General features: G+C 48.5%; 1 protein-coding gene across 3 annotated transcripts in view; it reads right to left on the bottom strand.

The window, feature by feature from the left end:
* The window catches only part of TMEM132B (transmembrane protein 132B), a 292,208-nt gene that overhangs the window by 88,821 nt on the left and 175,815 nt on the right, over positions 1 to 27,572 (bottom strand). Inside the window, exon 1 of one of the 3 annotated variants that reach the window (XM_072952907.1) lies at positions 969 to 1,078. The exons of 1 other annotated variant lie outside the window; for it this stretch is intronic. The gene's annotated coding sequence lies outside the window, so the exon portion shown is untranslated. Of the gene's footprint in view, positions 1 to 968; positions 1,079 to 27,572 lie in introns of those variants that run through there. One more of the 3 variants, XM_072952908.1, reaches the window with a different exon arrangement.

Below are 27,572 nucleotides of genomic sequence, written 5' to 3'. Positions count from 1 at the left end.
CATCAGCTTGCTGAGAAACAGAAGCAGTGATGCTGATGCCAGGGCCCCTTCTGTCCCTCTCAGAGTGCTCCCACTGCCCCAGGACCCCCAGACCCCAAGACCTGCCCAGAGCATCACTTGTGTAGACCCGACCTGCATCCACGACATCCTGGCCACAAGCCTCCAGAGGTCGAGAGGCTGCAAAGGGCGACGGGAGACGGATTTGGAAAGGCCATGGAGGATGTGGGGGGAGCGCGGTGCCAAATCACAAGGAGCAGGCGGAGCAGAAGCCCGCATTCACAGCGCCGCCACCAGACATGGGACGTGAGCAATTAGCTGTGCAAACAGCACGGCGCAGTGTCTGAAGGACACCTCAAGGAGTCACAGCACAGCCAGCCAGCAGTCACGCCGGGAGACAGACGAAGGCAGAGCTCCAGATTTCAAGTGAACACGTGACAGTTTGTACAGATGGTCGAAGTCCCCACCCTGCTCCCCAGTCCTGTGAGGTGAGGAGGGAGGGGAGCAGGGTGCTCTCATAAACCCCCAGAAACCAAGATCCCCATGACCCCGGGCCACTTCCATTCAAAAGGATTACTGGGCCTCTTTGATTAAACGTTCCCCGTTTCCAGTAACTTTCCTGAAAATCCAACTTATTAATTTGGTTTAACTGTCAACTGGACAGCTGGCTCAGCCGCTTCCTTTTCACCCCAACCCTGTTTCCCAAAGAAAGAGATGGACTTTCCCGTTTCTGCTCCTTAGAAGTGGTCTGTCTTAAATGTTGTAATATTTCTTCCAAGGTGGCTTCAGGTAAGAGCAGAAAAGTCCCTCGGTCTTTGGTGCCCTGAGAAAACTGGCTGTATGTGTGCCCCTGTCGGGCCCCGGCTGCATCCAACAAGCAAAGGTCTACTGATGCATTGAGTCCCTGGGTCCCACGGCCCCCAGACAATGGAGGAAACTCAACGGGGTCCACGTGGGCGGTGGCCACTCACAACGGGACATTCACCGTGGGCTCCCAGGTGTGCAGGCAGCCACATCACAGAGGGTGGGAGGGGACGTACAGGACTCTCAGCTCTGGAGGAGGTCATCTGAGATGGGTACCAGTGGCCCACAGGCAGCTTGCCTGAGGATGCAGTGGCCATTATGACAGCAGTGACCATTATGACAATGGGACAAAACCAAACTGCCCTCAGTGAGTTGTGGCTTTGAAGGGAAACTGACTGAAACAACAGTTTCAAGCCAGCTCAGGGTTTGTGATCACTTAGACAAGCTAACCGGAGTCCATCTTCACTTTGGAAGGGCTTGAATTTAGTTATTTGTTGCCACATAACAAATTACCCCAAAATGTACTGGATTAAAACAATGGACATTTCTTAATTCACAGTTCCTGTCGATGGGAAACTAGGGAGCAGCTGAGCCGAGTGGTTCTGATTCAGGGTCCTTTGTGAGATTGCGGTGAGAATGTCAGCCAGGCTGCATCATCCGAAGGCTTGACTGGGGCTAGAGGATCGACATCCAAGATGGTGCACTCGCACGGCCGGCCGTCTGCTGGGGGCTTGAGTTCTTCACCACACAAGCCTCTCCAAAGGGCTGCTTGAGTGTCCTTGTGCTGCAGCAGCTGGCTTTCCCCAAGATGCAAGGTCCAAGAGGGAACAAGGAAGGCACAATGCCTTCTGTGACCTAATTTCCACAGTCACACACCATCACTCCCACCATCTCCTATTCTTTAAAAGTTGAGTCACTGAGTCCTGCCCACACTCAGTGTGGAAAAACTAAGCTCCACCTCTTATAGGAGGGAGTGTCATAAAAATGTGTATATCCAAGGGAATACTACTCTGCCATAAAAAAGAATGAAATGATGCCATTTGCAGCAACATGGATGGACCTAGAGAATATTATACTTAGCGAAATAAGTCAGACAGAGAAAGCCAAATATCATATGATAATACTTATATGTGGAATCTAAAAAAAATACAAATTAATTTATTTACAAAACAGAGACTCACAGACATAGAAAACAAACTTATGGTTTCCAACGGGGAAAGGGAAGAGGAGAGATAAATTAGGAGTTTGGGATTAGCAGATACAAACTATTATATATAAAATAGATAAACAATAAGGTCCTACTGTACAGCAGAGAACTATATTCAATATCTTATAATAACCTATAGTGAAAAAAATATATATGTATAACTGAATCACTATGCTGTACACCAAAAACTAACACAACATTGTAAATCAACTATACTTTAATTTTTTTTAAGGTGTGTATCTATTTTAAAACTACCACAGGCCTCCTGAGGAAACATCAGCAAGAGTTGAACTTGGAACCTGGGGGCTAGACAGACGTGGGTTCGAATCCCCCTTGCCTCACTTGGTTACCTTGGGTTTAACCTCTTCACACCTCTGTCTCCTCATCTGTAAATGAGAATCACAATACCTACGTTGCCTTGTTATTGTGAGAATTTAATTAGATAATATATACAAAGTGTTCAACATAGTGCCTGGCATATAGCAAGTACTCAGCTCATCCTATTAATATTTTAATTACCACTGAGAGTGCCAATTTAACATTTTTTTGCACGTTAATCTCTGATGTAACCCTCCTCCCCCAACATAACTAAAACATCATAAATGGATTTATACAGTTAATTAATAGATCCCTATTTTTTTAACATATAACTGGTGAGTCTTAAACCCTGTCCTGCAAATGACAACATGATACAAGGTCATTGGTGTCCCCAAGACACTCTGAGTTGTACTAGGACACAATGTCCAAATTTCATATAAGTTTAAGGTACGTTCTGCCTTCAGAAGATGCCAGAACCCATTGACAGTAATACTTCTGTCCTCTTCCATCCATTATTCCCACTGGCTGCCTTTTCTTTTAAATGGAAATAAGTCAGAAAAGCGTGACTGTGATATTGCAGAAGCAGTGATCCAGGCATCAGAAAGCCAAGCTTCTAATATGACACTAACATTTATACTAATAGCACATGCTTGTGCTCTATGCTGTGTGACCACAGACAACTCACTTGACCTCTCTTAGCCTCAATTTTCTCAAGCATAAATGAAGGTACCGAAAACCTGATTCCTCCTGTTCTGTCAAGCACTAACCATCTCCTAATTCTCTGTGTTTGTCTGTGGGTGATATCTGAGATTGGATAACAAGAAAGCTCTTGCGAACAAACCCAGAGACCGTGAAAGGGATAGTTGCATATGCACATGGTGATTGCAAATGTATTGCTTGAGGGAAAAAGTTTCACGGGACCAATATCTGGCAAAAAAACAAAAACAGAAAACACGCTGATTGGTATATATTTGTGTGTGTGCAAATGTGACAAAACCAGCTCCTTCAATCCAGTCTTGTTCCTACCACTAAGACCTTCTTAGTAGACCAGACCACCATCTACAAATAATGAAAGTCTTGTCCCCTGTCTTCTAAGCCGTCAGTTAAGTTTCTCTGTGAAATTAAGCATCCCAGCTTCGTGGCTACAACCACCACCAGCTACCCAGCAGCTGGCCACCAGAGCAAGACGGAGCCCAAGGAAGTCCATGAAAAGAACTGCCCAGCTGAGCCCGACCAACACTGCAGACACACATAATTAGACACTACGTAAATGGTTGTTATCTTGGACAACTTCATTTTAGAGTGATTTGTTTTGCAGCAGACACTGATACATAATCTTCATAATTTGTTTCTCTCCCATGTGTCATTGTCTTGGCTAGACATTCAGTAACATGTCAGCCCTGAGAACAAGGCACTTAACTCCTCTTTTGTCCTAACTTTGATTTGCTGTGAAACATAATGTTTATTTTGGAGTTCTGAAAGATAATGTCTATCAAGAAAGTTCCTTTCTATTTCTACTTTGCTAGGAGTTTTTTGCATAAATTAAGAGCTAAAATAGACACTGTTCTCATTCTGCAAGCACTGAGCAGCCCTTTCCAGACAAACGGAAAGCTTCCCCCAGCAGACCACTTTGGGAACACACGGAACAGTTTATGCTGGGGGAGATGGGACAGAGACACAGAAAACACTTGGATAATAAGACAGAATGAGACACCATCCAATGGTGAGTCGGAAAGGTCTGAGCTCAGGTTCAACAGGAGTTCAGGGTGACTGTGAACTTGACATTTAAAAAAAAACAAACCAGAAACAGAAGATGGGAAACAAGTAATTCCATGAGAGCATAGTAAAGAGAAGAAGACATAGCATACAGGTAAATATGGCAAAATGCACTTGACAAGTGCATCGGGGCAGCATCCCGGCTTCACCTCGCCGTTTCTTCTTCCACGTAGGAAGGCGACACCTGCCAGCCTCCCTTGAAGCCATGTCTCTGCATACTGACCAGTGAAATGTGGGGAGAGGAAACATGAGCCACTTCCAAACCCGGCCTTTGGAAACACCCAATGAGATGTTTTCGGGTTTCCATGGAAACTCGGAAGGATGGCATGGCAACCAGCAGAGTGTCCAGATGGTGTAGGACAGAAGCAGTCCCTGACCACTGCCTGGACTTGGGTGTAGCTCAGAACCTCCATCCAGGCCTTGCTGGATTGTGTTATGCCACTGAGGTCAGGGCTATTTGTTACAGCAGCTAACATTAATTATCCTAACTAATACAAAGAGCTATACTGGGTAGAGTTCAAGGAATCCAGTAGCTTGACTATCCCAATGAATTCCTCAGCAACCAGCCACTCTGTGCTAGAACCATCGACCTGCCAGTCTAGCCTTCAGCTTCCATTTTCAAAGACAGCCTTCATTTTTGGAGTTAAGGAAGAAAGAACCTTAGCTGATTTTCCTGTGAAAAGTGAGGCACCTGTTGTAATCAACTTACTTCCACCAAGGCTGTTGAATAATGGGGTCATGAAAGATATGCTAAATAGTATTTCAAAAGGAAAAGGTGGAGAGCAGATGGAAACTTTCTGTTTCCAAGCAGACGAGGGACTCAGCAGTGTAGGGAACAGAATTCAGGCCCCCTATGGTTTCAGCACAATCTCAAAACAATGACAACAGCGGTAAAGTACAAAGAAATAGACGAGGCTGCTCAGGGATGCACACTGCCTTCGGGAAACTTCAGATTGTTGTGTTCCCACTCTATCCTCTTAACTTCAGCTGGGAGACTAACACAAGCAAGACCCATCAAAAGTGACCCCACCACAACGGAAGATCGTAATTAATTCCACTGAAGATATTGTCAGTCTAAAACAAAAATGGGGACAGTCAGCAATTATGCACATTTGTCTCCTGGCTCCAGGAAATAGAAATTTAACTGTGGCCACACCCTCCGACGACACCTGAGAGCTTTGGATTTAGAAGACAACATGACTCCAGGGTGAAATAACGTTCCGGGGGTGCAGAGGTTCAAGAGCAATTGTCACAGCCCATCAGGCCTCTGATACCAGTTCCCAAAGCCTTCGAACATAATGCATTGAGAACTCATGATCCCTCAGGCCCAGAACTGTTCACATCCACAGCAGGACTGATGGAAGACCAGCCACCCTATTCTAATAAAGCCTCAAAAAAAAAAAAAAAAAAGATTCTTGGTCAAACCAACCCAACTCACCCAAGGTCACACAGCCAGCACACAGCAGGGTCAAGATCTGATCCCGCGCAGTTTAACCCCACAGTTACTCTCTCTCCTAACCAATACACCGTTACACAATATAACAAGACATCGCAATATAACGCACTCATACCAGACCACTAACCGTGTAATACAATGCTATGATATACAGGAGAATGATACATGTTAACATGATGCATAGAAAACGCGGGTCTCACCTGATTTTATGTCTATGCCCTCTTCACGGAGAACTCATCTCAGCTTTCCTTCACCGGCTCTTTCTTGCTCAATTATGTATATTTTGACCTGGATCAGGTCTCAGGACTGAGAAGAATAGAGCAAAAGCTAGCTATAAAGCCATAAATGATATTCCCTGCAGGGGTAATTTTATGATCCCCCGTATCACACCGTACTACGTAACGGTGCTAACACACACACACACACACGGATTTTTTTCCCTCATCCCAAGCAACTCTAATATTCTTGCCAATACTTAAACTGGATGACAAGTAGATTCTTCAGTTGAAAGCTAATAGAAAAAAAAGATAACAGTCCATTTTGTCTGGACTGTAACTGGTTCTCAGAATCGAAGATGGAGAGAAAGAGCAGCTCAGAGCAGTTCCACGTGCAGTGCGGGAAGGAGTCAAGAAGCCAGAAGGTAGCCACGTGGGGTCTTCACTTCCAGCGCAACTTGCCTAACCCCACCATGTTTAATACTAAAATTCAGATTCCAGACCTCTCCTGGAGGAGAGACCTAAAGCTCTTAACTCACTCAGTGGATGGAACCACAATGACTTCAAACAATTCTAACAGGGGAACCCAAGTACGGCTTTTGGTAAAAGAAGAGTAACACAATTTGATTTGGTAAGATTTACGGAGTACCGCTAGGTGCCGAGTACTGGGCCCGGCGCAGTGAGTAAGAAGAGAACTCAGGCCTCATCCCAGCGCTCGTGAAGGTGACAAGGCAGGGAGGACACTTTGTCCCGGCTAAGTCTGCCACAGCGTGTGCTAGCTCTCACCACGGTGTTAGTGTGCAGGTCACGGAAAACCCGGCAATGGATGCCACTGGCAAGGGGGCTGTGAGAGCCGGACGGGACCACAGAGCACGCAGGCCTTTGTCAAGAGGGAAAGCAGACGAAGGCGGCTCATTTTCCCTTCCCACACTGCAACAGTCCAGACTACGAGCAGACAGTTAAAAGAGGGGGCAATTTCATGGACCCTTAGTGAATCAGAGTGGCCAACGAGAGCTAACCAGATAAATTAAAGTGAGACAAATTTCAGGCTTTTTTCCTTCCTTTATGAATAATTTCTGAAGACGATCTTCTGGCCTTAGTACAAGCAGCCGAGGGACCTTATTGACACTTTCCCTTCTGACAAAGGATCCCCTGGCCCCTGAGTTTTCTGAGCCATTATCCTGGCTTTCAACAGTGGGTCAGCCAGGGGTTTGGGGTTGCAAGCAGCAGGCACACTCTGAGTCACTAAGCCGAATGTGTTGAATTTGCTGGAGGACGCCAGGTAGCTGGCTCGCCCAGTTTAAAAGAAAAGTCAAAACAAAACAAAACAAAACAAAAAGTCTCGGGAAAACCTGAAAAACAGGAAACAGAAACCAGGGTGGCTCTGGGAGCCTGGATGGCCCAACAAAGTGACAGTTTCATCAGTCGCGTGGATAAAATGGATGTGCTCACACGTCTTATGCAACCGGCACCAGTCTAGTCCAGAGTCAACATCCCAGAAGAGGGCATCGGATTGACAGGCCATTGGCCATGCCCCCCCCCGCCGCACAGTCAGTGCGTGTAGGACACGCTCACTTACAGCCCCACCTATGATGCTCGTGGTCAGAGGAGGGAAGAGCCTAGAAGGAAATCAAGAAGTTACACAGAAGGAAGCAGATGTGGACGCGGGGGTTCCTGCCCTGCCGTCTGCGCACACGGAAGGTCAAGAGGACTTGGGTGTGTGCATGTTATCTCACAAGAGGGGTGGGGCGTGTGAGGACACATTTGTGGGATGTCTGCTCAGCTCAGAGCCCACTTCCCTGAGAAAGACCCTTCACAGGCACACACTCCAGCAGCTCGGGCTGTGTTAGGTGATCCTTCACCCTCACCCACACGTGGCCACACACACTGGACCAGCTCAATGAGTGACCCACGGAAATCCAGTCCACGAGAGAGCAAAGAGCCAATCAGATTTTTTTTTGATAAACTGAGCTTAAAACCCAGAGAATAAGATTGAGAGATGATACGATATTGAGACAGACCTCTAAAGTGATCTTCTCAGAATTCAGTCCTCTGAGGTCTTCAGAGATGCCTTTGGTTTGGGCCTTCCTGAGGCTCAGTCATTCGGTGGACCTCTGAATTCATGTGCTAACCTAGCATCCTCCCAATAAACTACCTTTTTCTGTTTATACCTGGTTTTCTATCCTTCCCAAAGCAATAGTCCCTGTCTAGTCCTAAAAAATTTCACCCAGACCTCAGCTAACCAGAAGCAAGATGCCAAAAGACCTGATGTTTCTCTTTGAAGAAAAAGGAAGAAAAAAGAAAGAAAGACAGACAGACAGACAGACAGACAGACAGACTAGGAACAGACTTACCATATGACCCAGGAATCCCGCTCCTGGACATATATCCAGAAGGAACCCTACTTCAGGATGACACCTGCATCCCAATGTTCATAGCAGCACTATTTACAGTAGCCAAGACATGGAAACAGCCTAAATGTCCATCAACGGATGACTGGATAAAGAAGAAGTGGTATATTTATACAATGGCATACTACTCAGTCATAAAAACCGACAACATAACACCATTTGCAGCAACATGGATGTTCCTGGAGAATGTCACTCTAAGTGAAGTAAGCCAGGAAGAGAAAGAAAAATACCATATGAGATCGCTCATGTGTGGAATCTAAAAAACAAAAACAAACAAAAACAAAGCATAAATACAAGACAGAAACAGACTCACAGACATAGAATACAAACTTGTGGTTGCCAAGGGGGCGGAGGGTGGGAAAAGATAGACTGGGATTTCAAAACTGTAGAATAGATAAACAAGATTCTACTCTAAAGCACAGGGAAATATAAGCAAGATCTTATGGTGGCTCACAGAGAAAAAAATGTGACAATGAATATATATATGTTCACGTATAACTGAAAAATTGTGCTCTGCACTGGAATTTGACACAACATTGTAAAATGATTATAAATCAATAAAAAATGCTAAAAAAATTTTTAATTGAAAATTCAAAATGCTTACAGGAACGTTTGACCTTTACCTCCCAGGACCTCAACAGCTGGTCCATATTAACTATAGTTGGAAGAACAGAAAAGCCCCAGATTATGGCCATTTTGTCTCAGAGTAGGAGGAGGAAAAAAGAATTCGGTTCTTGAGAAAAAGGGGTTTTCTAAAGAAAGAAGAATCGGGGTAACTATCTGAGCTTAAAGGCGCTACTGAATTCTTTCTCCTAAGGAAAGGGGTGGATTGAGCAAGAGAGAAGACACACACCATAAATGAGGATAATCGCATTACTGGGCTGTCCTCACGGCTCAGTTTCCTCCCGATAAATCTTTTAAACTATGATAAGATCAGTTTTGAGTTTGAATCTTTTCATAATCCATTCAGACGCTTTAAGTGAAAGTGAAATATATTGTAACTCTAAAAAGAGGGGGTATATATTCAGGCTGGATTCAAAAACCCAGCGAGAAGCAAAGCGTGCAGGCGATGAAGACATAAGTTATCATTTGCTCGGAGCTGATGACAGCCTGGTTCTAACAGAGTCGGTTGTAAATCAGGATGCAGTAATGTTGCCCTGCGCCTGATTACAAGTATCCAGGCATCTCTTCCTAAAGTACACTCTGCTCCCCATGTGTAATAGTTTGTTGCCGTCCACGAACAACTACAGATTTGGGTGGAGAGGCAGATTCTGCCTCTTATGATGTGGTTTGCAAATCATTGCCCACTGTTGGAGCCTCAGTGATGCAGATGAGGCTCGGACTCTGTTCCAGCCTCCCCAGAGCTGCGTGCCCGTGAGGAGGACCAGCTTTACACTGGTCTACGTCCTGGAAGGCCTGTCCCAGCTGGGATTTAAGCCCAGGAATTAGGTAGATGTTTTTTGTTATGTATCATTATTAGTATCCTCAAAAGTCAATCCTGGAAACCGGTTGGCATTTTCTCAAAAAGCTAAACACAGAATTGCCATATGAACCAGCAATTCTTCTCCTAGACTTATACTCCACCCCCTGAAGAAAGAAAACAGGAACTCAGACATGAGTGCACAGGCGTTCCCGGTAGCACTATTTGGAAGAGCCAAAAGGTGGGACATCCCAAACGTCTAGCCACGGACAGATGGATAAACAAACCGTGGTGTGTCCGCTCAACAGCGACTGTTCGGCCACAAGAATGAAGGCCTCAGCCCTGCTCCACTGTGAATGAGCCTGGAAAGCACTAGGGAGAGAAGCCAGACACAGAAGGTCCCACATCGTATGATTCCCTGTATATGAAACATGCAGAAAAAGGTAAATCCACAGAGGCAGAAAGCAGATGGGCGATCCCCGAGGGCAGGGGTGGAGAACTGGGGAACACCTTCCCAATGTGCTTTGTAACAAGGTAGAGATGGTGGTCACACAACCTGGCGAGTGTGCTGGCCGCCACTGAATTGTCTGCTTTAAAATGGTTAATTTTATGCGATGGGAGTTTCAACAATACTTTGCCCTGCCAAGTAAGGTCAAACCTTTCCATTTTTATAATATAAAGGCTCACACCATCAACTGGTTTCCTTTAAACACCTTTTGACGACCGCCCCCGCCCCAGCTCCCCAGACATTAACTCAAACATGGCGCGTTTTAATTACAAGACACAAAAGTCGGTGACAAGATTCACATCCAACTGATGTCAACATAAAAACCAGAGCTAAATTTCACAGTCACTTTTACACTCAGGATTTGTAGCGGCAATTCTTACACCACAGAAGAGCTCACTGAGGTCTCAAACGTTTTCTTAACGTCCTAGAAACAGCCAAGATTATCGACGTCTCACCATCACAAAGAAAGGTGTGGGGGAGAATTCACTCACTGCCTCTGCCTTTCCTCTTGGGTCTGCAACTATTTAAAGGGAACATGCATCTTGACACATTTTGTTACATAAAATAGTAAAATAAAATACCATAATAATGACGGTGGCACAGTGGCCACCACAGTGCCCTAAACTGCAACATCCATTGATCAGTTGTTTCCAGGCCAGGCTGAGTGCCTGGTATTCCCACACACACCTCATTCATTCAAACCTTCCTCCTGAGCATGCCGTCCAGGGGAGGTGACGTCTACCTGTCACACACCTGCGCCCTCTTAGGGATCCACTTCTCCCTCTCGCTGTCCACGTGGTTCAGGTGGGGCTGCTTCCATCCCTGGCTCCATCCAGGTGTGGCTGGTCAGGACCGATGTCCAGCGCTTTGTCAGAGTTTTGAGAAGAGACGCCTTCCCCGGGGGCTTTGTCTGAGGCCAGGAGCCTAGAATTGGCCCTGCCCAGAGGAAAGCCTGCCTCAGGGTGGCACCAACCCAGGATCCACAGCGCCCAGAGGCCGGCAGAGGCTGTGTCCTGATGGCAGCAGTGGGTCCCTCCAAACGCAGCTGTGCTTGAAGCCAGCCCTGCCCTGCGCTTATCGGTGACACGGACCGGTCATTCTCCTTTGCACTGTTGAGGTGCAGTCTGAGGGTCTCCTAGAGCCGGCCGGGGGACGAGGAGCGTCTGCCTCACCTCAGCAAAGCCCACCATGCCCGTCTTCCTCCCCCTAACCTGGTCTTGGTGAGGATGGACACTTAGAGACGCGCGCAGGGAGGTGGGGTGATGGAGCAGGAAAAGGGCTCCCAGAGAAAGATGGAGACTCAAGAGATGTCCAGGCATCCACAGCGCTTCCTTACTCTGACCCACGAACCAAGCAGCGACCCCAGACGGGATTTAAGCGACCCCACCCTCATTTCCAAAGTGACGCGAACTTGGAACTTTTCTTTGCAACCTCTCTTTGCTATTTCTTTCCCCCGAGTCTTGAAGACCAGCTAAGATGCCCCTGACATACAGCTCATAAGGAAACGGGGTTTGATGGCTCAAGAACAGAAAACATGAGGGACAGAAAGAGAGAAGGGCCTTTTTTTTTTTAACGGAGGTGCTGGGGATTGAACCCAGGACCTCGTGTATGCTAAGCATGCACTCTACCACTGAGCTGTACCCACCCTCCCCCCACCCCTCCCCCCACCCCGAGAAGGCACTTTGGACCCTGTGCTATTTAGATGCTCCAAGAGGCAGTCGCTAAAATGGAGCTGGGAGTGAGGAAGTTGAGAGTGGTACCCAGCAGAGAGGGAAGGAGGAGGGCGCAGGATGGAGCAGGGAGAGGCTCGGACCACAGTGCAGACCTGAAAAAGCCTCACCCCGCCCAACGCAGAGCTCTGGAGCAAAGACGCCTGGGAGACAAGTCCAGCCCTGGGCAGGGACGGCCAGACCCCAGAATCCCTGTGGTCCATGCGGATGGCTGGAGGCCACCTGGGAAGAGAGAGGCCTCAGCTCAGCTCTGCAGCCCAGAGCGACCCTGAAGGTGGACGGGAGCCGCGGGGGGCTATCACACACTGTCCTCTCTGCAGCAAAGAGCAAGTTCTTTCCTGAAGGGAGGTGGGCAGCCCTTCCACGCTGTCAAGACCCATGTGTACAATCTGCAACCCGGGGACCCAGCTCTGCCACGGGTGACCCCCGCTATAACCAGCAAATGAGACTTTCAACCTGCACGCGCCTCTGGAAAACGATCACTGGGAAGCAGAATAAACTGTATTTTCACATGGAGGAGTTTCACAGCTTCCCTGCCTGGGTGCGGCCCACTCTTGGACGTTTCCTAGAGCATATCTGTCTTCACTTCATGACACACGCGTCCCCTTCGAGGGGACATGGCTGGAGGCTCACGCTCTAAGCGTGGGGAGCGATGCTTCCATCTCGATTCCAGCACACTGCACACAATTCGCTCGTGGACATACGAGAAAGGCTGCTTTTATTTCATAGCTGAACACGTGCCCCAACCAGCAGGCAGCTGTTTCAATGAGCAGCTGTAGTGGGAAGGTTTCTCCTGAAACGGCACAAAATAAAACCCGGCAGCTCGCCATCGCAAGAGTAAAAGACGCTCCGCAGGGACATGGGGACCCCGGGTTCCAGTGGCGGCCTCGCTACCTCGTATCAAACTCAAAACCTTCGGCGCAGCCAGAGAAACAGTCCACAGAGTGAAAAGGCAGCCTGCGGAATGGAAGACAGTATTTGCAAGCCGTATACCCGAGAGGGGTTAATACCCAGGGTACAGAGAGGGTTCCTACAACTCAACAACAAGAAAAAGATAACAATTTGATTTTGAAAGTGGGCAAAGGACTCGAATAGACGTTTCTCGAAAGAAGATGTACAAATGGCCAACCAGCATATGAAAAGATGCTCAAATGAATGATCATTAGGGATATATATGCACACACACACACACAACTGACTCACTCTGTTGTACACCAGTAACTACACAGCATTGCACATCAACTGTATTTCAATAAAAAAAATCATCATGGAAAGTCAAAGCAAAACCACAATGAGATACCTCACACCTGCTTGGATTAAAATATATACATATAGAGAGAGAGACAATAACAAATGTTGAAGAGCATGTAGACAAATGGAAACGCTCATAGGCACTGTTGGCTGAACATAAAATGGTGTCATCGCTATAGAAAATGGTATGGAGGTCCCCAAAAAATTAAAAATAGAGATACTACATGGCCCAGCAATCTTACTTCTGGATATGTATCCGGAAGAACTGAAAAGAGGATTTCGAAGAGACATGCGCACCCCTGTGTTCACTGCAGCCTTAGTCACAATAGCCAAGAGGTGGAGGTAACCCAGATGCCCACCACTGATGGGCGAACGGATAAAGAAAACGTGGCGCACGCATGCGATGGAATATGGTTCAGCCTTTAAAAGGAAGGAAGTCCTGTCATGGGCTACGACACGGGTCCACCTTTAATAAGACATGATGCTAAGGGAAATAAGCCAGTCACGAAAAGACAGACACCGCGAGATTCTATTTCTAAAGGTATCTGAAGTAGCCAAGCTCTTAGGAACGAAAAGTAGAAGGGTGTTTGCCCGGGGCTGGTGTGGCCGGGAGGGGGTGGGGGTGGGGGGAGGGCCGGGACTGTTTAATTGATATAGAGTTTTGGTTTTGTTCGATGAAAAAGTTCTGGAAATCTGTTGCACAAAGTACATTATATACTTAGCACTACTTTGCTGTAGGCTGAAATGGCTAAGATGGTAAATTTTAAGATACGAGTTTTTTCACAATTAAAAAAAAAAATGAAGGGGGTGCATTGGCTCATAGGATAAGAATATTCCAAGGTGGGCAGGCTGGATCTTGGGCTCACACAGCATCATCGGGACAGTCTCTCTCCCTCTCTCTGGGTCTCTCCTTTCCCAGTGCTTCAGATAGTCTGCAGTTCCCGGAACATCCTCTGGGCTTTTGCTCTTGGCGCGTGCAGGTGGGAAACGCAAATTCCTTCGGTGGGAACTTATTTTTCCGAACCGTCCCTGCATGTCAAAATCTAGCCATCCTTCAAAGATGCACCAAATAGAACTCCTCAGTGCAAGAGACAGAAAACACAGTTTAAAAGTTTAAGCCAAAACAAACAGACATGCACACCCCCTGGGATGGCTTTAATCCAAAAAAAAAAAAAAAAAGGAAAAAACAGACAATAACAAGTGTTGGGAGAAAGGGAAGAAACCGAGACCCTCGCACATTACTGCAGGGAATGTAAAATGGTACAGCTTCGCGGGAACAGAATTTGGCAGCTCCTCAAAAAGTTAACGTAGAATTACCATAGGACCCAGCAATTCCACTCCCAGATAGACACCAAGAGAAGCGAAAACAGCCACACAGCAGTCTTGGGGGGGGGGGGGCAGAGGATGGTTCTCTTCCCGGGCAGTAAAATAAAAGTCCTGTCCTGCTGTTGGACAGAGCTGGACCGTAAGCCCACCCCAGTGTCCATCCCTGTGGGCAGATGCAGGGACACCCTCTGAGATGTCTTTGATCCACCAGGAAAGTCTGCCGGTACCTCCTCAGACCATCACTGAACCTTTATTTCAGCACGCAGTCTTCATTTATTTGTTTACATGTGTGTCTTCCATCAGACCCTGACCCCCAAAGGGACGCGCCCCTCACCCCTCACTACCCAGGGCCAAGCCCTTAATGACTCAGTGTCACAGAAACACATAAACGAGTGGGTGTTTGGTGGGAAATTATCGCAGGTCCCCGTAGAAGGTTGTAGACCCAGGATGGAGACGGTCTGCAGCTCCAAGCCAGGGCCGACCCTCTGCTCTCAGAATTTCATATTCCAGCCCTTTCTTCCTTGCTCCCCAATTACAAAGACCCTCTCTTTCTACTTCTGGCCACTAGCCCGTGAGATACTCATAAGTGAGGCACCAGGCTGGGCAGAGGGGCGGCTGCGCTGTGTGAACCACGCAAGTTGCTCCGGAGAGCAGGGCAGTGGTGCTCAGAACAGGACGGAAAGCCCCACGGAGGGGGCTCCGGCGGCCCAGGTAAGATCTACCCATAAAAGACTGTGTTCCGTCTCCCCTTGTCCCCACTAATAATGAGGAACAGGGCGACTTCCGGTACCCTGGGGGCTGCTCTCCCGCAGCACAAATGTTCACACCATATGCCACCGGGCACTCATCTCATTAAGCAGTGTCGCCCTGGCCACCGTGGATCCATCTACTGACCTGGGTGGGACCCAAGCTCACCCTGACAAGGGGTAGGAATACCGGGAGAGGAGCCGATAGGTGGCCCGGCTCCTGCATGGAGAGGTGAATGGAGGGGATGATGATAAAAAATCTAAGACATCGTGAACTGACAGCGCATTTAACACCCACTAGACACAGGGGCTCCCAAAGTTATGTCTCCAGCCAGACCTCCCCTCTGAGCTCCAGGCGCCTACGTGGACGTCTGACAGGCATCTCCACCTCACTGCAGCCAGCCCCGGTCACGCGACACCGCTCCGTTCCCGGGCTGGGTCCTGCCCACCATTTCTCCCCGGGTCTGTAAGTGGCAGCCCCACTCGTCCAGTCGCCCGGGTGAAATCGTGCTGCGATCTTCGATCCTTGCGTTTCTTACACACACTGTGGCCAAAACCCGTCCGCAGATCCGAGGACGCCAGCCCCACTGTCAGAGTAAGCCCGGATTCTGAGGGTCTCCCCCTCCCCGCTCCACAGCAGCCTGCCCCAAGCCAGAAGCATCTCTCACCTGGACCAGCACAGCAGCTTCTTCAATGGTGTCCCTGCTCCTGCCCACCCCCAGCCCCGGCCCCACCCGGAAACGAACCCCCAGGCTCCGCCAAACAGAGCCTTTGAAAACGTAAGCCAGGTCATGCCAGGCCCTCCAGTGACTTCCCACCTCGCCCAGTGAGATCCAGAGTCCTGGCCACAGCCTACAGGCCCCAGGAGACCAAGCCCCCGGCATCTCCCTGGCACAGCTCCCCTCTTGCTCACTCTGCTCCGGGGACATTGACCAACTTCTTTGTGCCACACACACCAAGCACACCCCAGCCTCAGGGCCTCTCCAGTTATTCCTCCACTCAGATGCTCTTCCTGGATACCCGCGTGCCTGGACCTCCCACCTCCTTCACTGCCCCTCTTCCATGGAGGTCTCCTCTGATTATATAACATGATTTAAAATAATCATCCACCCACCCACCCCCATTCACAACCAAGCACAGTCCCCTTCCACTGCATCATACTGCCTGATTTTCCCTCACAGCGTTTATACCCCTGAACACAGTTTACATGTAGGGATGTGCACTTAACTTGGGCGTATTTATGTTACTTCTCCATCAACAGAACAAGGACTTACCTGGTTCTCCACTCAGCCCCAAGAACAGAGCCTGCCAGCAAGCAGGTGCTCAATAAAAAATAGTTACTGAGTGACCATCACACAAAAGGAAGAGAAGCCCCAGGAGAGGACCAGCCTTAGACTAGGAGGCGTCCGGGAAAGCTCACTCCAGCTTAAATCCCGCCTGGAGATTCAGGATGAATTTTGGGGACATCCAATCGAACAGCCAAAGAACAATCTCAGAGACCTCACCATTAGGAAAATGACTTCGCACTGCAATGGGTTTTAAAGAGCTGGATCAACTGATAATGAAAAACAATCTCTAATGGGATATTAAATAAACGCTGGGTGATCCTGGGGTTCACTGAAGATGGAGGCAGGCGCTGTGAACTCTTCACCCCACGGTGACGTAATGCTTAGTCCCACGCGAAGCGTCACCCGTCCGTCATCTTATAAAATTCCCGCTCACAGCAGTCCCACGAGGCAGGTATCATCATTCCCGCCACTTTACAGATGAGACAACTAAGATTCCGGGAACTAAGATTACTTTCCCTGGAGACTGTCGGACCAAGCACTGAGCTTCCATCGTCCGTGGAGCTTGGGAAGAAACACACCACCCTCACAGGCATCGGAGCAGCCTCTGACTCTCCTCCTGTTCAGGCAACAAGTATTTAAAGCGAATCTGTTACGCGCCAGACTGTCTTCTAGGTGCTGGGGCTGTAACAGTATTAAGAGAACCAACAAGGTCCCTAGCTCCCTGGAGCGGACATTCTAAAACGGAGAGGCAAGTGATAAACACAGAAAAACAGAATTTCAAAACGCAGCTGCTAGAGAGAATGAAAACAGGCCGATGTGACAGAGACTGGTGAAGGGGGACAACTTTGGATTCATGGTCAGGGAAGGTCTCCCTTTGGAGGTGACATCTGAATGACCGCAAGGGGCTAGCCAGGCACAGATCTGGAGGCAGAGTCTAGACAGGACTATATTATTGTTTTATTATATATTATTAACATTGATATCATTATGCACAGTTTCAAATGAAGCACATTATGAGGCACTGAAAATGAAGGAATGCATGTAGGAAGGGAGGAAGGAAGGAGGGGAGGGGGGAGGGAGGGGGAGGGAGGGAGGAAGGGAGGGAGGAACGAAGGAAGGAATGAAGGAAGGAAGGAGGGAAGGAAGGAGGGAGGGAAGGAAGGGAGGAGGGAGGGAGGGAGGAAGGAATACACCAAGAAGATCGTTGTCCAAGGTCAAAAGAGGAGGAAGAGGAAGACGGGGTGAGAGGAGCTAGGGCAGTCTGATGTCTAGTCTCATATTTTTATACAAGGATCCTCCAAGCAACTTTTAGAGACCAGACAGAAACCAGCCTGAACGACAAGTAAACTGAGGCAACACCATGGCCACGGTGGTACCAACACGTTTCCGTGGAACGTGGGCCATCAGGAAGAACGAGCCCTTCAGCCGGCACAGGAGCCTGAAATCAGGGCCAGAATCAGGGCATAAAGTTCAAGAGGGCACCAGGAAACTCAGTGATCAAGGCAAATAAATGTCTGGAAAATGATTTGACCAGGCGTCCCGATTAGTGGGCTGACCAGATGCCCCTCCAAGGAGCCGGCTTAACCCGATGGGCCATTGGGCAACTGGCCTGAGAAAACTGCAATCATGCGTGGAGAGTGGCGTTCACTGGAAATGGGGCTGAGAGCCAGAGTCTGTCCATCCAGGTGGGACGCCCTGGGCCACTGGGTCCCAGGGTGGTGGGAAGCCAGGTCCAGGTCTGCCTGAATGGATGTAGCGGTGTATTGAGATGCCCAGGACACTGCCACGGAGGAGTTCATTTCTAGATACTAGTTAGACACACAGAGGCATAATGTAGTCATTAGAAGAATTAATGCCTTACCTGCTGAAGGCATTAACTATTCAGCCACTGCCTTGTTCTCCTAATCGACTCCATCAATTAGAATAATACCAACACTAGTTGGAAGTGCCAGCACTTTTCATCCTCAGACCTTGCTGAAAATAATAAGGTGAATTACAATTTTAAATTGCACATTATTTTCCAGACAATTTCTGATCACTGGGCAAGGAGTAAGAAACGTGAATCTACAAGAAGAATTTTCTTGTTCCTTTGCTACGTTTTTATCAACTAGCCAGGACAGGCATACCTCGGAGACACTGCAGGTTTGGTTCCAGAACATCGCAATGAATTGAGTCACGTGAGTTTGTTGGTTTCCCAGTGCATCTAAAAGTTATGTTTACACTCAACTGCAGTCCGTTAAGTGCGCAATAGCGTTTTGTCTTACAGAATGTACATACCTTAATTTTAAAATACTTCAGAATACAGAATAACAAAGCACATCTGGTTACAACATGGTTTACTGAATATTTTAAACCCATTGTTGAGACCTGGTGCTCAGAAAAGAAGAGTCCTTTCAAAATATTACTTCTCATTGACTATGCACCTGGTTACCTGAGAGCCCTGATGGAGAGGCACAAGATTAGTGGGGTTTTTTGTTTGTTTTTTCATGTCTGCAAACACAATATCCATCCCGCAGCCCATGGATCAAGGAGTCATTTCAACTTTCAAGTCTTTCTTATTCTCCAAGAAATACATTCTGCAAGGTTGTAGCTGCCGCAGATAGATTCTTCTGATGGATCTGGGCAGTCAGTTGAAAAGTTTCTGGAAAGGATTCACCACTCTAGATGCCACTAAGAACATCTGGGAGGGGAGGGGATAGCTCAGTGGTAGAGCACATGTTCAGCATGCACGAGGTCCTGGGTTCAATCCCCAGTATCTCCATCAATCAATCAATCAACTTTATTACCTCCCCCCACACCCCCCAAAAAGAAAAAGAGTTGGTCCAAGAACATTTGGGATTCATGGGAAGAGGTCGAAACATCAACATTAACAGGAGTTTGGAAGAAGCTAATTCCAACCCTCGTGGACGACTTTGAGGAGTTCTCCAGTGGGTGGAGGAAATCACCGCAGACGTGGTGGAAATAGCAAGGGAGCTAGAATTAAGGTGGAGCCTGAAGACGGGACGGAAGTGCTGCCCTCTCATGATAGAGCTTTAACAGACAAGGAGTTGCTTCTCAGGGGCGAGCGAAGACGTGGCTTCCTAGGATGGAATCTACCCCTGGTTAAGATGCTGCGAAGATTGTTGAAATGACAGCAAAGGACTTGGAATATCACATAAACTTAATTGATGAAGCAAGGTTGAGAGGACTGAGTCCAGTTCTGAAAGCTCTCCCGTGGGTAAGAGGTTATCAAGCAGCACTGCCTGCTACAGAGAAAGGAAGAATCAGTCGATGTGCAAGACTTCGTTGTTGTCTTATTTCAAGGAATAGCCACCATCACCCTCGTCTTCAGCAACCACCACCCTGATTGGTCAGCAGGCATCAACACCGAGACAAGATTCCCCACCGACAGAAAGATTATGCCTCGCCGAAGCTCAGGTGCACAGGCACAGGCAGAGTGGTTTGGCCATAATTCTTCAGGGCCCAGGACTTTGGGGGTGGGAAGTGAGCACTGGCTTCAGCTCCAGGTCACCAGCTGCATTAGCCCCTAACGAGAGTCGGCCTGTCCTTTGAAGCTTTGAAGCCAGGCACTGACTTCTCCGCTCCAGCCATGGAAGTCCTGGATGGATCTCTGTCTGTGACAAGGCTGTTCTATCTACACAGAAAATCTGCTGTTGAGCGGAGCCAGCTTCATAAACGACCTTGGCTCGACCTTCTGGAGAACGTGCAGCGGCGTCTTCGTCCGCACCTGCGGCTTCACCTGCACCTTCATGCTACGGAGATGACTCTCGTCCTTAAGCCTCATGGGCCAGCCCCTGCCAGCTTCAGACCTCCCTTCTGCAGCTTCCTCACCTCTCCCAGCCTCCACAGAAGGGAGGAGAGTTGGGGCTTTGCCCCGGATTAGGCTTTGACTTAAGGGGGTGTTGCGGCTGGTCTGACCCCCTTCCCGGACCAGCACACCTGTCTCCGCATCAGCAATAAGGCTGTTTGGCTTCGTGTGTTCCCTGAAGTAGCGCTTTCCATCTCCTCCAAGACCTCTTGCTTTGCCTTCACAACTTGGCTGACTGTTTGGTGTCAGAGGCCTCGCTTTCGGCCCGTCTCAGCTTTCAACGTGCCTCCCCCACCCAGCCTCATCACTTCCAGCTTTCGATTTAAAGGGAGAGATGAGGGGGTAGGGTATGGCTCTAGTGGCAGAGCACATGCTTAGCAGCACGAGGGCCTGGGTTCCATCCCCAGTGCCTCCCCCAAAATAAATAAATAAGTAAAACCTAATTACCCCCACAAAATTAATTCAGTAATTAATTAAAATAAATAAAATTTTTTTAAAAAGAAGGAAAAAAAGTGAGAGATGAGTTATGCCTCCTCTCACTTGAATGTTTAAAGGCCACTGCAGGGTGTTCTGTTTTTATTTTGTTTTTTTGTTTGTTTGGTGTTTGTTTTTACTACAGGGTTATCAACTGGCCTCATTTCAATAATGTCGTGTCTCAGGGGACAGGGAAGCCCGAGGAGAGGGAGAGAGAAGGGTAAACGGGGCAGGGGGGTCGTCGGTGGCGCGGTCAGAACGCACACAACGTTTATCAGTTGTTTCAGGTCTTGCATGGGCTCTGTTCATGGTGCCCCAAAACAATCACAATCATCACATCGCAGATCACTGATCACAAATATCATAGTAATGAGAAAGTTTGAGATAGTGCGAGAATTATCAAAATGTGACACGGAGACAAGAAGGGAGCAAATGCGGTTGGGAAAACGGCAGTGTTGATTTGCACGACACGGGGTGGACACAAACATTCCATATGTGAAAAGCAAACAAACAAACAACAACAGAAACACGGTGTCTTCGAAGCACCGCAGAACGAGGTGTGCCTGTGCAGTATCCACACCGGCAGGGACGGTTCAGGGCGACTCCCAGACTGAGTCTCACCTGGTGGGGGCAGTCGGTGAAGCAGGGGGCCAGGACAGAAGGGAGGCTTCACGCGTGACAAACAGTAAGGTGGTCAGGACAACAGGTAAGCCTCTGAAAGGACACAAAATTTACACCCAGGACAGTAAGTAAAGAGCGATGACTCAAGCCAGCCGGAAAGTCTGCAAAGCCTGGCACAGACGTCTCTGTATCTCCGAGCTGGGCGGCACGTTAAGGGACCTGCCTGCACGGCTGAGAATTAATTTGCTCTTTCCTTGGCCCAAAAAGCTCTTCCTCCAAATTTTGCCGAGCTGGTTTCTTTGCTTTATTCAGCTTTCCAAGATCACCACTTCCGAATGCCCCCTGTTCTCGGAGAGGATTTCCCCGCGCCCCTCCCTCAAGCAGCCTCCCCGACTCCTGAAGGTCTCAGTTACACTTTGGTGTCATCGAATCATCTCGTTTATTCACTTGCGCGCTTACTGCCTGTCTTCCCCACTAGAAGGTAACTCCTGGTCATTTGGAACCCTGCCTGATCCTATCTCTGGCTGTATTCCGAGTTCTCACAACACCCTGGCACACGGCAGCCACTCAGGTTAAGATCTAAATAGAACGAACCCACTTATTTCACATATTAGTAAACAAGGTTCACAAACGTTAAATAATTTGCCCAAGGCCACCCAACTACCTAGTGGCAGAGCCGGGCCTCAGACACAGGACCCTTGACTGCTGGTGGGGTCGCTCTGCAGGACTTCTGAAAAGAGCCCTGACTCTTAGGATTCTTGACGCTGAGATTAAACCAAATGCTGACGATTTGGAGTCGTACGAAGACGGTAAAGATGATGTCTTTTTACACAGTCAAGTCTTGAAACCCAGGGAGAGGTGAACATTCAGGCTTTTCAAAAACACGACTGTTTCACCTCCAAAAGGCAGTCTGGAAACGTCCCTCTGTCATCAGTGACACTGGCGAGTTAGAAAGTCATGGTGTTAATAGTTTTAAATGTATTTATTTATACAGTGTTTTAGGAAGATGGTTGGTTTGGCTCTCAATGAAGAAAATTAAGCAGATGAAGAAATCGTGGGAAAAAAATTGAAAATCATGGCAAACCAAAGGGCACGGCAGAGTACTGCCAATAAAAGTGAGTGAAGCCTCATTAATGAGACACGGTGACATGGAAAAACACCACCATTCTTTTTTCCCAGCAAAACTACTGTAATTAAGCCAGAGCGTGTCTGTGTTATTTAGCAAAATAAATAATTACCCTGTGTCCCTGAGGCTGACTGCTCATCTCAGCCTTGGGCTAACACTGTTGCTGTCTGGTCTGGAAATCAATTCCAGAAGTCAGGCTCAGGGCAATTACCGCCCGGACCAAAGTCGCCCAGTGCAGTGATGGCTGGTGTCTCTGTTCAAACTGGTTTTAATTCTGAAGAGTAGAAAGGGGACTCAGGGCTATTTGCCTGTCCCTCAACCCAAAAACTTAAGAGGAAGGCACCCCGGCCCCAAGCAGACATCTGACAGACAGGACTGAGTCACAGCACAGCCCACGGACTCCAGAGGGTCGCCCTCACCGCCCAGCTGCCCGGGGCTCCCTGATGTCTCCTCCCAGCAGAGGGGACCCCTGGCGGAGAAGGAATTCACTGGTTTTAGGTTAATATTTCTTTTACCATTAGCATCAGGTCAACCTTTTTTAAATGGAGAGATATTAACATGGACTCTCCTGGACCACAGAGGGGAGGAAGAGCCCCCGCTCTGTTCCCCACCCCGCCTTTCTCCCTCCCAGCCAGAGAAGCTTGAGGTACGCTGTGGCTCAGCGCGTCCTTTCAAATCAGGGACGGCTGAGATTTCAGGCACTCCGTTGCAAAGTGACTGGGAAGTGTCCCTTGTTCGTTTTCTTCGAACACAGTCACGGGTTTCCAAGGACAACCCGTCCAGCCAGTCACAATTGTAAACAGGGGAAATGCAGCAGAAATAAAGTTGATTTGATAAATCAAAAAAATGTGAGAAGTTATCAGCACAAGACTGGGGAGGAGGGGAATTTGCAAACAGCTAACGGAGTGTTTATGTTAGAAAAGGGAGAAGAAATCTGTTTCTGAAACGCGCATCACACGCTGAGCGCATGCTACTGCCTTCCAAGCCGCCTGTGGCGATAAAGGCTGGCCACTCGGCCCACACGGTGAGCTCTCCTGTCCCCAGGGAGGGCCGGCTAACAGAGGACTATGAATATTGCACTTTAAAAATATCCTGCCCCTAATGAAAACCCATTTGCTCACAAGTAAGAGCTGAATTAAGCAGTCTGGGTCGGGAGAGGATTGAAAATGTTATCAAGTGGAAGCTTTATTTAGCCCAGAAGCAGCTCAATGCTTTTAGTGCACTTAATACTGGGGAGATAAATTCTGACCCTGCAAACTTTAAGGCAGCTGGAATAGTCAGAACATCACACAGGACTAAGGCTGAACGATTCAACGACATAGAAACCAGTTAGCTTTCTGGTGGGCAATGCCATTCTTCTTTTTTTCCTCCTTTTTCAGTTTTATTAGGTAGAATCATGACAGTTCGACTGCACAGACACATTACACTGCATGGAAATACATATATACTGCACATTTTTTTTAGTTTACATCTATATACTGGTTATTGTTTCCAAGAACAGATAAGATCTTTAGCTTTTTAAAAAAACTTCACTCTTGGGTCCCAAACTCCTAACATTAGTCAGCTCATTAACACGGGCCTGTGGGTCTTGGGCATGAGGCTTGTGGCTGATCCACCAACAGCAAAAATACCAACACAGTTATTGACACCCAAAATTCACAGGCTGCTGACAGTGGACCAGCCAAGGTTTCCTCCAGAGAGAAGACGACCAAGTTATTTAGGTAACGGTCATCCTCGGGAAATTCACAGAAGATTTTTTATGGGGAAGTCTTTATTGAAACTTAACCCATGCCGCTGGATATGCCAGTATCCACTCTGGGTTTACTGAGCGCACGGAAACCACGTCCATCCTCCAGCCCCCCTGCCCTTGCCCTGGGAGACACCGACATGTCACGCAGGTCTCAGGATCATGCCGCCCCTTCAGGAAAGCCGTCTCTGACCTCCGAGACGCTACCAGACCTCCCTGTTCCACGCTCTCAAAGATCCTACTGTTTCCCCTTCACAGCACTTCTCATAATTATACTTTAATTATCTGGTTAATTCTCTGGGATCCAGCTCCACTGCCAGACTCATCAGAAAGCTATCCTGCGCTGTCCGTTCAGCAGAGGTGGACACAACCCAGCACACCACACACTGGACAAAAACAAAAACATGTTTGCATTTATTTTATTTCAGTGAAGAGATGAATTAATATCTATTTAGGGATAAAACTTGCTAAGAGTCCTAGTTTACAAATTCTAAACGCTAAGGTTTCTGATTTGGTTGGCAACCCAAGTGTAGCAGACATACATGATTTTAGCCAATCTAGTGTCTTATGTCCTTTTTTCTGGTAACGGTAGATCGCTTTTCTTCTGGCAGAAAAACTCATGCTGCACTTTTAGCCCATGTGGTTTAGAAGGCCCTCGGTGCTTCTGAAATTTCAGGCGTTGTCATGTGACCCAGGCCTAGACAATCAGTGTATTCCATTTCATTGGTCATCGTGATTGGTTCAGAAATGAACACATGACTCAGGCTGGGCCAATGAAATATAAGTTGAGATTTTTGTTGAAACCACTGGGAAAGAGAAACATCCACTGCATGACTGATAGGGGGAAAGCCTAGAGCTGCTGTGTGCCATCTTGCCACCCTGGCAGAAGTTAACAAGCTGACACAAAGCCAAAAGATGGAGAAACAGGTTCCTGCTAATGTTCTTCTAGCACCTAGATCCAGCTGTGCCTGAAATCAGTCCCCTTGGATCTTGTCATGTGAGCTAATTTGTTTCCTTTATGGATTTAGACATTAGAGTTGGGTATCTGTTGCTTGAGGAGAGACATGCAACATACCAAGGAAGCTAGGGGCCATGAGACCAGTGTATTTTCAATCAAACCACCTCATGCACAGCACAAGAGCAAAATGAATTCAAAACCCAGCTGAAGAGGGTTTCTCAGAAGAGGCTGCAGCTGGGCTGGGCCTTGAAGGGTGGGTGAGGTTCAGAAGGGCAGAAAGAAGAGGAGGACCTGCTGGAGGCCAGAAGAACAGTCCAGAGAAAGGCTGCAGGATCGAGGCATGAGGAAGGGGCAGAGGAGCAACTTTCCTGACTCGGCGAGACCAGTGGCAGGGACAAGGACGTGCGGCACGGTGGGCACAGGAGCGCCCGCAAGGAACGCCCCGCCTGGTTGTAAGGTGTCGGCTGAGATTGGAGATTCCAGACAGCAAAACACGAGAAAAGTCAAAAGTACCTTCAGCTGATGTTGGAAGAGGGTCCGCTTACAACAAATTTTGCAAACTGGTAGGAAGACGTGTTGCTCCTTACGGTGCATTTGAACACTGAGATACTTCACATCCAGTCCAGACGTGCATCTTCCCTTGAAACAACCAACCAGAGATGCCCCGCTTAAAAGGAGCATGGCCCTCCCAACGTGCTGGCTAGGGTACAGCCGGCACCTCCCCTCGGTGGGTGTTCTGCTCTGGCTTGGATATTATTTCTCACTCAGATCACCTTCCTGATCGCCTTTATTATTCAAACGATTAAGGAAGCTCCTTGCAATCAACAGACTCATAACTCAGATTGTTCCGCTGGGGAGAGACCCACGCCCCCTGCCTTTTGCTTCATTAATGAAAACCACAGGAGATGTTGGAAAGTCAGAAGACAAAAATAACTCTGTGGGAGGAGCGGAATTTTAAAGCGCTTCTTAAAAACTTCCAAAGGGGAAAGCAACAAGCAGGATGCTCCATCACCTTCAGAAAGAGGAAAATTAAAAGATGATAAAGAGCGGCTGAGCCTGGATTGTGTGAAAACTGTCCAGCTCCCTCCCCGAGAGGGAGCATCCAGGAGCTTGTTCCCAGAAGAAGTGGTGTCCCCTCAAACCCAGTGTCAACGACACGCCCTGACAACGCCGGTCCCCGTGGGTCTCGGAGGGTCTCAGTTCATTTCATCATTTGACTCTAGGCTGTGGGGTGGGAACAGCGGAATGGCCCCCAACTCAGAAAGTGAGAAACATTTAATGTGATGCTCAAATGGTTGTTCAAGAGGGACGGACCACCCTGGAGTAGAGATGATGTGTTTGGTTCAATGAGAAAAATGAAGACGCATTCTCAGTAGCTTTAGAATGATGTGCCTTTGTCACCAAGACCCCAAGGCCAGCCGATAGGACTTGCTGAGAACAGACACGCCCACAACTGCCAAGGTGGCTTGAGCCAAAAACACAGTTGGTGTTTCCCCACGTGCAGAAGAGGGTCCCTCTGTCGGAACTGGGAGGCAGGCTTCCCCGCTGTCTCAGTTTTAGCCCCCTCCCTGTGTTCATCTGCACGGCCCCACAGGAAGCAGGGGACAGCTGGAGCCTGACTAGCTGACTCCACACAGGCGCAAGACGGACAGGTGTTGCAGAAGGGGCTGCGTGGTGGACACAGGGTGAGGTCCCGGCAAGATGCGGGGACCAGGCCCAGACTGAGCGCTCCGGCCACATGCTTGTTGCATCTCTCGCTGGTGTGCCCTCGGAGTGTGCAGATCGTTCACGGCTCCATGCCTGGTCTCGTCTATAGTATGGGGGTTATTATGGCGTGGAAAGGAAATAGAGACCGCCAGGTGAGCCGCGATTCTCCCACCAGGTGGCTCTGTGAACAGCACTCCATCCTCCTCTATTCGTACTGGTCCTCCAATTGCCAGCATCCACACAGGCCACCCCAGTGATGCTATCCAGTGTGAGAGCCACTCAGGACAGGACCTGTCTCCGCCAGGATTCCCAGCCCGGCCATCCTGAGAGGGGGTACCACAGACAGCTGTCTCTCTGATTGCGTCTTGCCTCCAGGGCCGTGCTTCTGGCACAGCACACGCCCCTCTCCCTGCCCAGCTGCTCTGAACCCGATGTCCCCCAGCCCTGAAGAATCTCCAGGAATCAGGCAGCTCGCAGCTCCCGGTCCCTGCCGGGTCCCACCCACACCAGGTGAGCCCTGCTGGCCTCCTGGGACCGCAGCGGCTTCCTCCTTCCCTCCCGGACCACGGGCTTGTGCCACCTGTTTAATGTCTGAAAACAGTTCAGGTCTTTTGTCCAGGTTTCAGTTGTTTGCGGAGGGAGGGCAAGTCCAGCCGGTGACACCACCCTGAGCTACA

The sequence above is a fragment of the Vicugna pacos genome, chromosome 32, assembly GCF_048564905.1.
Source record: "Vicugna pacos chromosome 32, VicPac4, whole genome shotgun sequence".
NCBI lineage: Eukaryota > Metazoa > Chordata > Mammalia > Artiodactyla > Camelidae > Vicugna > Vicugna pacos.
Note: the sequence above shows the minus strand (reverse complement) of the source record. Positions and strands in the feature narration are given on the sequence as shown.